Raw genomic sequence first — 12,291 nt, 5'->3', positions numbered from 1 at the left:
AGGGGTCTATAGAAAAAGATCTTACATTTGTAAATATTTATGTCCCCAACTTGGAAACAGCCAAGTATATAAATCAATGAATAACAAACATGAAGGAACTCATTGACAATAACACAATAACAGTAGGGGACTTTAACACCCCACTCACAGCAATGGATGGATAATCTAAGCAGAAATTCAACAAGGAAAGAATGGCTTTGAATGATACACTGGGCCATATGAACAGATACATTCAGAGCATTTCATCTTAAAGCAGCAGAATACACATTCTTTTTGAGTGCACATGGAACATTCTCCAGAACAGATCACATACTGGGTCACAAATCAGGCCTCAACCAGTACAAAAAGACTAAGATCATACCATCCATGTTTTCTGACCACAGCACTATGAAACTTAAAGTCAACCACAAGAAAAAATTTGGAAAGACCACAAATACATGGAAGTTAAAGAATATCCTAATAAAGAATGAATGGATTAACCAGGAAATTAAAGAAGAAAAAAAATATATGGAAGCAAATGAAAATGAAAACACGACAGTCTAAAACCTCTGGGATGCAGCAAAGGTGGTCATAGGAGGGAATTATATAACAATACAAACCTTCCTCAAGAAGCAGGAAAAGTCTCAAATACGCAACCTAACCTTACACCAAAAGGAGCTGGAAAAAGAACAGTGAATAAAGACTAAACCCAGCAGAAGAGAATTAATAAAAATTAGAGCAGCAATCAATGATATAGAAATAAAAAAAATCAAACAGTAGACATATCAATGAAATTCAGAACTGGTTCTTTGGAAGAATGAACAAAATTGATAAACCCCCAGCCAGACTTATAAAAAAAGAAAAGAGAAAGGACCCAAACAAAGAAAATCATGAATAAAAGAGGAGCGATCACAACGAACACTGCAGAAATACAAACAATTATGAGTACTATGAAAAATTATATGCCAACAAATTGGGCAATCTGGAAGTAATGCATAAATTCCTAGAAACATATAAACTACCAAAACTGAAACAGGAAGAAATAGAAAATTTGAACAGACTCATAAGAGCAAATACTGAATTAGTAATCAAAAACTCCCAACAAACAGGAGTCCAGGGCCAGATGGCTTTCCAGGAGAATTCTACCAAACATTTAAAGAAGAATTAGTACTTATTCTTCTGAAACTGTTCCAAAAAATAGAAATGGAAGGAAAACTTCCAAACTCATTCTATAAGGCTAATATTACCTTGATTACCAAAGACCCCACTAATAAGGAGAATTACAGACCAATATCTCTGATGAAAATGGATGCAAAAATTCTCAGCTAGATACTAGCTAATCAAATCCAACAGTACATTAAAAAGATTATTCACCATGATCAAGTGGGATTTATTCCTCTTCTGCAAGTGTGGTTCAACATCTACAAATCAATCAGTGTGATATACCACATTAATAAAAGAAAGGATAAGAACCATCTGATCCTCTCATAGATGCAGAAAAAGCATATGAGAAAATACAACATCCTTTCTTTTGATAAAAACCCTCAAGAAAGTAGGGATAGAAGGAATATACCTCAACATCATAAAGGCCATGTATAAAAAACCCACAGCTAATATCATCCTCAATGGGTAAAAACAGCTTTACCCCTAAGGTCAGGAACATGACAGGGGATGTCCACTCTCACCAATGTTGTTCAACATAGTACTGGAAGTCCTAGCCTCAAAAATCAGACAACAAAAGGAAATAAAAGGAATCCGAATTGGCAAAGAAGAAGTCAAACTCTCACTAATTGTAAATGACATGATACTTTATGTAGAAAACCTGGAAGACTCTACCAAAATTTTCTACAACTGATTCAGGAATTCAGCAAAGTCACAGGATATAAAATCAATGTATAGAAATCTGTTGCATTTCTATACACGAATAATGAAGCAGCAGAAAGAGAAATCAAGGAATCGATCTCATTTACAACTACACCAAAAACCATAAGATACCTAGGAATAAACCTAACAAAAGAGGTAAAATATCTGTTCTATGAAAACCATGGAACACTTATGAAAGAAATTGAAGAAGACAGAAAGAAATGGAAAAACATTCCATGCTCATGGATTGGAAGAACAAATATTGTGAAAATGTCTATGCTATCCAGAGCAATCTACACATTCAATGCAAAATATCATCGACATTTTTCACAGAGATGGAACAAATAATCCTAAAATTTGTATGGAACCAGAAAAGACCCTGAATAGCCAGAGGAATATTGAAAACGAAAACCAAAGCTTGTGGCATCACAATTCTGTGATGTATAGGACTTGTATACCTGAAACTTATATAACATTGTTCTTCGTCTATGCTTCAGTAATAAAAATTTTAGCAGCAGTTATGGCTGATCCCTTTAATACCTCAAGGGTGTTCCAAGGCCAGTGGTACAGCATTATTTGGAAGATTGTTAGAAACACCAATTTCAGGCTTTACCCCAGTACTCCTGAATCAAAAACTGCATTTTAACAAGATTCTCAGGTGACTTATAAGCACATCAACATCTTTGAAGAACCGGTCTATATCATATAAATTAACACTAGTATAAACTGTCTTGTATTGTTCACTCTTTTGGTACTCTATCTTAATAAGTTCCTTTATTTCCAAATTCCTTAGGTTATACTTTTAAGGAAATAAATGAATTGATTCAAATAATCAAAACCTATTTTCTCAAAGTGAGGTAACTGCTACCACATTTTTTAATCAGATTTTTTTTGTTTTCAAGATTTTATTTATTTATTTGAGAGAGAGCATGAACAGAGTGGGGGAGGGAAAAAGGAGAGGGAGAAGCAGACTCCCCACTGAGCAGGGAACCCGTCATGGGGCTGGATCCCAAGACCGCGGGATGATGACCTGAGCCAAAGGCAGATGCTTAACTGACTGAGCCACCCAGCCACTCCTTACCAGATGTTCTTAACTGCCTTTAAAATCTACACATTAGCTGATACTTGTAGAGATATGCAAATCAGAAAATTAGAGCTGAGCTCATTTTGTACTAGAAAAAACATCAGAACTATGGAAAGGAAATTTTTTGTATTTCTGAAAGGGTTTAAAGAATATACCATAGCACATTTTTGCAGATAAATAAAAGACAACGGATTTCAAGGGAAGACCAGTCAGTAGTTAATTTGCTAATTAAAATTCTCAAAGAAGAGAAAGAATGTCTGTTTTCCTTAATCTGTATGATGTTCTCAACAGTACAGTGTTTCTGATGGTATCAAGCAAATATTTTTAATATCCCAGTTTTGGCAAGTCTGAACTGAGTTAATTCAACATATGAGCAAAATGTAATTTAAAAAGAGATTCACGATAACAAGTGTTGGTGAGTATATGGAGAAAAGGGAGCCCTCCTGCACTGTTGGTCCAACTACTGTAAAAAACAGTATTGTGTTTCCTCAAAGACAATTTAAAAAGAAATACCATACAAACCAGTAATTCCACTATTAGGTATTTACCTAAAGAAAACAAAAACACCAATTTGAAAAGATAAATGCACTGCTATGTTTATTGCAGCATTATTTACAATAGCTTAGATACGGAAACAACTTAAGTGTCCACTGAGTGATGAGTAAAGATGATTATACACAAAGGAATATTAGCCATAAAAAGAATAAGATCTTGCCATTTGTGATAACATGGATGGACCTAGCAGGTATTATGATAGGGCAATTAAGTCAGAGAGAGAAAGCCAAATACCATATGATTTCACTTATATGTGGAATCTAAAAAACAAAACAAATGAACAAACAAAAGGCAGAAACAGACTCATAAATACAGAGAACAAACTAGTAGTTGCCAGAGGGGAGGAGTTGGGGGATCAGATGAAATAGATGAAGGGGATCTATTAACCATTATCTAAGTTATCTACTAGATAACTTCTAGTTATAAAATAAATAAGTCACAGAAATGATAATTACAGCATAGGGATATAGTCAATAATATTGCAACAATATTGCATAGTGACGGATGAGGACTATACTTACAGTGGTAAGCATTGTATAATGTATAGAACTGTATAGGACTTGTATACCTGAAACTTATATAACATTGTGCTTCATCTATGCTTCAGTAATAAAAATTTTAAATAAACACAAAGAGAAATTCACATGGCAAAATAAACTTCCCAAATCCACCCCAACTTTTTTTAGTTTCTTATTAGACTGAAGCATAATATTATTTCAGCTAATCATATTAAAAAATTGTTATAGGTATAAATAAAAATGGGGATAAAAATAAATTTTCACACAGGAACACACAATTTGTTGGTTTTTTAAGTTAAGGAATTATTACCGTGAAAAAAATACATTTTTATTGTTATGTTAATCACCATATATTACATCATTAGTTTTTGATGTAGTGTTCCATGATTCATTGTTTGTGCATAACACCCAGTGCTCCATGCAGAACGTGCCCTCTTTAATACCCATCACCAGGCTAACCCATCCCCCCACCCTCCTCCCCTCTAGAACCCTCAGTTTGTTTTTCAGAGTCCATCGTCTCTCATGGTTCGTCTCCCCCTCTGACTTACTCCCCCTCATTCTTCCCCTCCTGCTATTTTCTTCTTTTTCTTTTTTCTTAACATATGTTGCATTATTTGTCGCAGAAGTACAGATCTGCGACTCAACAGTCTTGCACAATTCACAACGCTCACCATAGCACATACCCTCCCCATGTCTATCACCCAGCCACCCCATCCTTCCCACCCCCCACCACTCCAGCAACACTCAGTTAGTTTCCTGTGATTAAGAATTCCTCATATCAGTGAGGTCATATGATACATGTCTTTCTCTGATTGACTTATTTCACTCAGCATAACACCCTCCAGTTCCATCCACGTCATTGCAAATGGCAAGATCTCATTCCTTTTGATGGCTGCATAATATTGCATTGTGTATATATACCACCTCTTCTTTATCCATTCATCTGTCGATGGACATCTTGGCTCTTTCCACAGTTTGGCTATTGTGGACATTGCTGCTATAAACATTGGGGTGCATGTACCCCTTTGGATCCCTACATTTGTATCTTTGTGGTAAATACCCAGTAGTGCAATTGCTGGATCGTATGGTAGCTGTATTTTCAACTGTTTGAGGAACCTCCATACTGTTTTCCAGAGGGGTTGCACCAGCTTGCATTCCCACCAACAGTGTAGGAGGGTTCCCCTTTCTCCACATCCCCGCCAACATCTGTCATTTCCTAACTTGTTAATTTTAGCCATTCCGACTGGTGTGAGGTGGTATCTCATTGAGGTTTTGATTTGGATTTCCCTGATGCCGAGTGTTGTTGAGCACTTGGGAAAATTGGACAGCCACATGCAGAAGAATGAAACTGGACCATTTCCTTACACCACACACAAAAATAGGCTCCAAATGGTTGAAAGACCGAAACGTGAGACAGGAGTCCATCAAAATCCTAAAGGAGAACACAGGTAGCAACCTCTTCGACCTCAGCCACAGCAACTTCTTCCTAGAAACATCGCCAAAGGCAAGGGAAGCAAGGGCAAAAATGAACTGTTGGGATTTCATCAAGATAAAAAGCTTTTGCACAGCAAAAGGAACAGCCCACAAAACCAAAAGACAACCGACAGAATGGGAGAAAATATTTGCAAATGACATATCAGATAATGGGCTAGTATCCAAAATCAATAAAGAACTTATCAAACTCAACACCCAAAGAACAAATAATCCAATCAAGAAATGGGCAGAAGACATGAACAGACATTTTTCCAAAGAAGACATCCAAATGGCCAACAGACACATGAAAAAATACATTTATTTTTAGTGTATCAGAGGTTTGCCTGAACTTTTCCTCATGTCATTTGTTAATTAGTATTAAAGCTATTTTACTTTAAGTGTAATGTCTTTTTCCAAAAATCTCATAAGTTTTTATTTAGTGGGATCTCTCAGGAACAATTTTTTAAAAGCTCAAAGTTTGAAATATAAAGTTCTATTCTACTTATTTGTTGTTGCTGAAAGGAGAGTGGTTCAAGGATTAAATCCAAGAACAATATCATTAGTTGTTCAGGATTCAATAACAACCTGTCCATCTCTACAGAAGTTGTTTTGCTAGCACTCTTTCAAGATGGAAGAAAATGTAATGTTTAATATACACATAAAAGTTTCCCTTCTTGTATAATCTTATAATAAAGAAAAAACATAATTCTATATATAAATAATGGCAGAAACTTAGTTCATGAGCTCTGAGTTCCATGACATGAGACAGGACTCCCTACTTAGTCTTTGAATTTCAATGGACATGAAATACAAAGATCTATAAATGTGTGTTGTAGTCAGGCATCATAAATTAAAATCTCTAAAGTTAATCTTTAGACATTATTATACAGCAAAGAGAAAATTCCATCAAGTCTTACTCCAATTTTTCCTTTTTTTTTTCAAAATAAACAACAAACAACCCACAGCACTGGAGTCACTAATAAAGAGCTTTCCAGTTTTCAAAACTTTTGATGCTTATTTCTGATCTGCATAGTTTTATATCCTACCCTTAGGGAAGCTTTTCTTCAATTGTTTTCTTAAAGATCAAGCTTCTGCTAGTTTTGGTTTGTTGTTAAGCAAGGCACTTTCTTTTTTGTCTAGTCTTGTTCTGGAGTCTCATTTTGTGTTTGAATGTTGGATTAACTCAACTTCTTGTTTTATAATCTTCTGACTCACCAGGAGAGAAGAATGAGTTTTGAATCTCATGTCTTGAAATATTACTGTACAAATGTATATTTTAAAAATTAGTTTAACTTTAAACATCTTTAAAGTTTTAATCTGTATTTTTTAAAATGTTCATTCCTTTTATTTTTATTTATGTATTTAAGAAACACTAATATAGTACTTAGTATATTCCAGGCACTTAATCTCTATTTTTTTAAATTTTATTTTATTATGTTATGTTAGTCACCATACATTACATTATTAGTTTTGATGTAGTGTTCCATGATTGTTTGCATATAACACCCAGTGCTCCATTCAATATGTGCCCTCTTTAATACCCACCACCAGGCTAACCCATCCCCCCATCCCCCTCCTCTCTAGAACCCTCAGTCTGTTTCTCAGAGTCCATAGTCTCTCATGGTTCATCTCCCTCTCTGATTTCCCCCCCTTCATTTTTCCCTTCCTACTATCTTCTTCTTTTTTTTTTTTCAACATATAATGCATTATTTGTTTCAGAGGTACAGGTCTGTGATTCAACAGTCTTACACAATTCACTGCACTCACCATTGCACATACCTTCCCCAATGTCTATCACCCAGCCACCCCATCCCTCCCACCCCCACCACTCCAGCAACCCTTAGTTTGTTTCCTGAGGTTAAGAATTCCTCATCAGTGAGATCATACGATACATGTCTTTCTCTGTTTTTTAAGACAGATTTTTTTTTTTTTTTGGCTGGAATGAAAAGAAAATCTAATATGATGATGATGATAATGATGTTATTTTTACCCATGGCATTTAAGGAACAACTAAAAGCATAAGTCTAGTTACAAAAGCACTTAAGTGAATATTGAGATTTTGCTAACAACAAGGATTTTACTTAGGCACTTTTTAGAGCTAAATAATTCCCAAGCTGAAAGTAAAATCTCCTTTCCTCATTTCTCTGGCCATCTTGTCTCTCCAATTGGGATTCCTGGTTCAGTAATTTGTGCCTATCTCTTTATCCACTTAAAAATGTGTATCTAAATCAAGATGATTTATTGGACACATGTTTTAGAGATATAAGACGTTTGTCACAGTGAGAGAACGCAAGTTTAAAATTTATGTAATTCATAATGTGTTTTTAGTGATTTCATTTGAAAAAAAAGCTCCCTCTCCCTCCCCTCCCCCTCTCCTTCATCCTGCCCCTCCATCACAAAGCATCCTGCCCATCTCCATTAAGGCAGGAACATTAAAATTCTCTTGGTCTTTGCCCATTATAATTTTTAAATTTCAAACCTGTAATTTTTCTGTTATATTATCCTGTACCCTCTCCATCCCTGCAGGAAAGAAAGGGGCCTGTAGTATGAAGGATATAAACACATGAAATGTCATTTGATAATTTTATCTTTTAGATTTAACTTCAGAGTCAATGGTTTTCTTTTTTTATTATTATGTTATGTTAATCACCATACATTACATCATTAGTTTTTGATGTAGTGTTCCATGATTCATTGTTTGCATATTACATCCAGTGCTCCATTCAATATATGCCCTCTTTAATACCCATCACCAGGCTTAGTAATAGGAGGAAAGGAACCAAATTCCTTATGAAGGACATAAACACTTGAAAAGTGAATTGGGAGAAGCAAAATGATCCTGGATTATGGTATTCTGTAACAACGTTAGTCTCAAGAGGATCTAAACATGGGAAACAATTGAACAGAAAAGTAATCATTCTGAAATACTTGTTTAAATACAAAATCTAACTTGTTAAAACAAAACAAAACAAGTCTCTTTATTGCATCGTAAAAAAAGGGTTATTTATCTAAGGAATGCCATCTCCTGAGTACTGTTACAATTTCAGCAAGAAAATAGAAGGCTTGATTTCTAAACCTGAATCTCACCCTTGAACTCTGCTATCTAAACTTGAAATTAGACATGTGTTGTTTTCATGGTCATCAGTACTAAACATTCCCTTTCCCTGGTTAAAATGCTATTTTTTTATAGAAAAGGTAATTTGAAAGAAATTTCCAATCTGTTCTCAGGGAAATTAAGTTCCCATGAGAAAGTGCACACAAATTTCACCTTTATCCTGTATAATCTATTTTTCTGCTTTTCTCCTGAGGGACCATCTATTAACTTCTAGAACTTCAGAGGAACTACAATGAAAGGTTTATTCTCTTCAATTAAACAATATCTCTCTTTAAATGCTTGTGCTATGTTAATATTTGCTTCAAGTGTCACAAAATGATGAAGTCAACTAATTCAGGCAAAGCAAATACATTGTAAGCCCAAAGATACCAAAACAATTTGCTGTGACCCACTCCAGACTGCTATTCAATAATATTAACACTAAGGTCCATAGTAGAAGAACAAGGCAAATCTAAATACACTTGTTATTAGTCCTTTCCTGGATATCCATTTTTATATCTCTAATTGGTTTTCAAACAATCTTACCCACATTATCCACATTCCAAAATAAGATTTTGAAGGTCTTTCTTACTGTGGTTCAGAAGGTACCTTGTTTTTGTTTCTATGACAGACATGAGTTTAAGTCTGCAAATGTATGACACATAGCAGAGTTTTTTAAAGGTGAATCTTTGTGCTGTTCACAAGCTTGCATTTTGTCACTGGTTACCCTCATAATTTAGAAAAATTATTTAGCATAATTTTGCTATTAGGTGACTCAGGAAAATACATTCATATGATTGTTAGACAATTAAATTTTGCTCATATTTTGAGGTATTATACAGAATGAAAGATAAGTTTAACATAAAATTGGTTCAGGGGATAGGAAAATTTAATAAGTTCAGAGAAGTTGAATATGTTGGCTCTAAAGACATTCTCCTCAATTAAGAATAAAACTGATCAGTTTAGATTTTACCTCTCCATTCTTCTTTACAGTATTTATTCAAAGTATTTACTGAGTTTCTGATCAGTGACTACTGTGTTAGATTTAATAACACTAGTATCTGAAGCATAATGGCAAGTAGAGAATCCAAAACTATATAAAATAACTTAATAAATTAGAAAGGATTAAATATAACAAAATTTGTTGAGAAAAATCCTAAATGTGTTTGGTATCTGTAGATAGGTGAAACTTTAGAAATACAAACTATATTGAAATTTTCTACCACAACAGTTGAAAAACAATATGTAAAGAACAAAATTTAGTTAACTCCACTACTTCATTTAGCCATTAAGCAATTATGTAAAGTGGATTGTAATGATGTCATTTTATAAAAGAGGAAAAGTGAATGAAAGATGGTAAGAAACAGGTCTAACACTATCCAATTCATGGATGGTAAGCTTAATATTCAAACCCAGATCTCCCTTACTCTAAATTCCATATATCTTTTTCCCCCATGGCAGTATTCTGAGAAAAAATAAATAAATATATGGGTATCCCAAGTGATAGGGAAATGACTTTTCATCACGGAATATAAGGAACAGAATTGTGGTGAAGAGATCAGTTGAATTGCATCTTAAAGGGCCTACAGTACCATGAAGAGATAGGGCAGGTGTATGTTCCAGAAGGAAGAGAGAATGAGCAAAGTAAAGGATAGTTGGCATGAGGCAAGGGTCACAACCTAGCTCCTCTAATACAATCAACACTTTCTTTTGAGAAGACCAAGCTGAGTTTATTGCTTTCAGCAGTAAAGGAAAGTACTGTCTTGCCTTAGTACTGTCCCAGGTCAAAATTAGGATATTTATGAAATTTGGATGTCAGGTTTGATGTGTGGTTTTCAAGGTTTAGTTAGGACTAGGGATAGATTATGATATAATAGTTTGAGATTGAGAGACACAGTGAGGGTATGCTTTCATGCAAGGGTTCCATGGAGTGTTGGGATGCAATCTGTCCTTTCAAAGTTTCCATTTAACATTTCATGGGTCTTTTGGCAAGTTCCTGGAGGAAAATGCCTCCTCCTGTTTTTGTAAATAAAACTTTATTAGAACACAGCCACACCCACTGATTTACTCCTTGTCATTGGTTGTTTTTGCACTACAAAAAAAGTAGACCTGAGTAGCTGCAAAGGAGACTCTTTGGCCTTCAAATTATTAAGTATTTATAATCTGGCCTTCTACACGCACACACACACACACACACACACACACACACACACACAAATTGTGACCCTTGATATAGATGATTTCAGTTCTCATAAACAGTTTGGTTTGCCCCAGCACTGAGAACTAAACAATCTTGTTTCTTCAACCTTTTAGGCCAATCCCTCCTTCAGCTGACTGATGTCTCTTTGTTTCCATATACCTATAGGTTAGTAGGTTAGGAGACAGAATCTTGTTCTCTGCTGCATATTGATGCCCCCCCACCCCCCGCCCCAGGTCCAGGATCAATATTCCCCAGCCAATTAAAATTTTATTAGGGATCAAAAAACTTTTTCTTTCTTTCTTTCTTTTTCTTCTTTCTTTCTTTTCTTTCTTTCTTTCTTTTCTTTCTTTTCTTTCTTCTTTCTCTCTCTCTCTCTCCCTCCCTCTCACCCCCCCCTTTTCTTCAATCTTGGATTTTTTTTTTTTAATTCTTCCTTAGTAAGATAGAGAGCATTTGCTTTGATGATGCCTTCTTCCCAATCTGTTTTCTAGGGCAGGGTCTGACTTTTTAAAAATAAATATGCTAAGTACCAATCCCTATTCTTTATTTTATACACAGCCAACGAATAAACACCGGGCCTTGGTATTCAAAGTGTGGTAATAACCTAAAAGGAAAAGGGAATTTTTTAAAATCCCATTTTGGTTAGCAATTAATTATTTAAGAAAAAGTAGCCCACAAATATATATGTAAGTAGAAGACACAAATAAATTGAAAGAAGGAAGGAAGGAATCAAGTCAGAATGAAATTTCTATTAATAGAGCACAATTTAACTGAAGTGGCTGCTCAAGAGTACAAAAGAGGGTGAGGTTTATAGTTATCTACCCTATTTCCTCACCATCAATCTTCTTGCTTCCCTCCTGGTTTTACCGACAGTATAGTAGTCTATTGTAATTTGTAATTACCTACTCCAAAACAAATGATAAAAATCAAGTCCTAGGGTGCCTGGGTGGCTCAGTCATTAAGCGTCTGCCTTTGGCTCAGGTCATGATCTCAGGGTCCTGGGATCGAGCCCCGCATTGGGCTCCCTGCTCAGCGGGAAGCCTGCTCTCCCTCTCCCACTCCCCCTGCTTGTGTTCCCTCTCTCGCTGTCTCTCTCTCTCTGTGTCGAAAAATAAAAATAAAATCTTAAAGAAAAAAATCAAGTCCCAAATTTAATTTCCTTGACTTTATTTTTTTGAAATTAAACACTGCTGCATTTCTTACAGTTGACTATCTTCTCATTGTGGAAATTCTCCCTTCTTTTTTTGCTACATTGTTCTTTTCTGATTTTTTTTTTCATATTCTTGGGCTCTTCCTCATGGGTCTTAATAATTTCTCTTCTTTTTTTGAGGTGTAGGTGGGAATTCCCAAGCTCTGCTCCTTGTTCTCATTTTCTTTCTCATTAATATTTTTGTTAATGTTTTATTTTTTTTATATCTTGTTCATTTTTAATGTTAATGTTATTCATTCCATTGCAGAGTGGTTGAAAACACAGCCTTTGACATCAAACTTGGTTTGAATTCCAAGCTTTTATAGTTGATACTTC

This window comes from Eumetopias jubatus, unplaced genomic scaffold (assembly GCF_037043125.1).
Source record: "Eumetopias jubatus isolate StellerSeaLion01/CBP00866 unplaced genomic scaffold, mEumJub1_p1.0 scaffold_3, whole genome shotgun sequence".
NCBI lineage: Eukaryota > Metazoa > Chordata > Mammalia > Carnivora > Otariidae > Eumetopias > Eumetopias jubatus.
The sequence above is the reverse complement of the archived record's forward strand: the minus strand, read 5'-3'. Positions refer to the sequence as shown.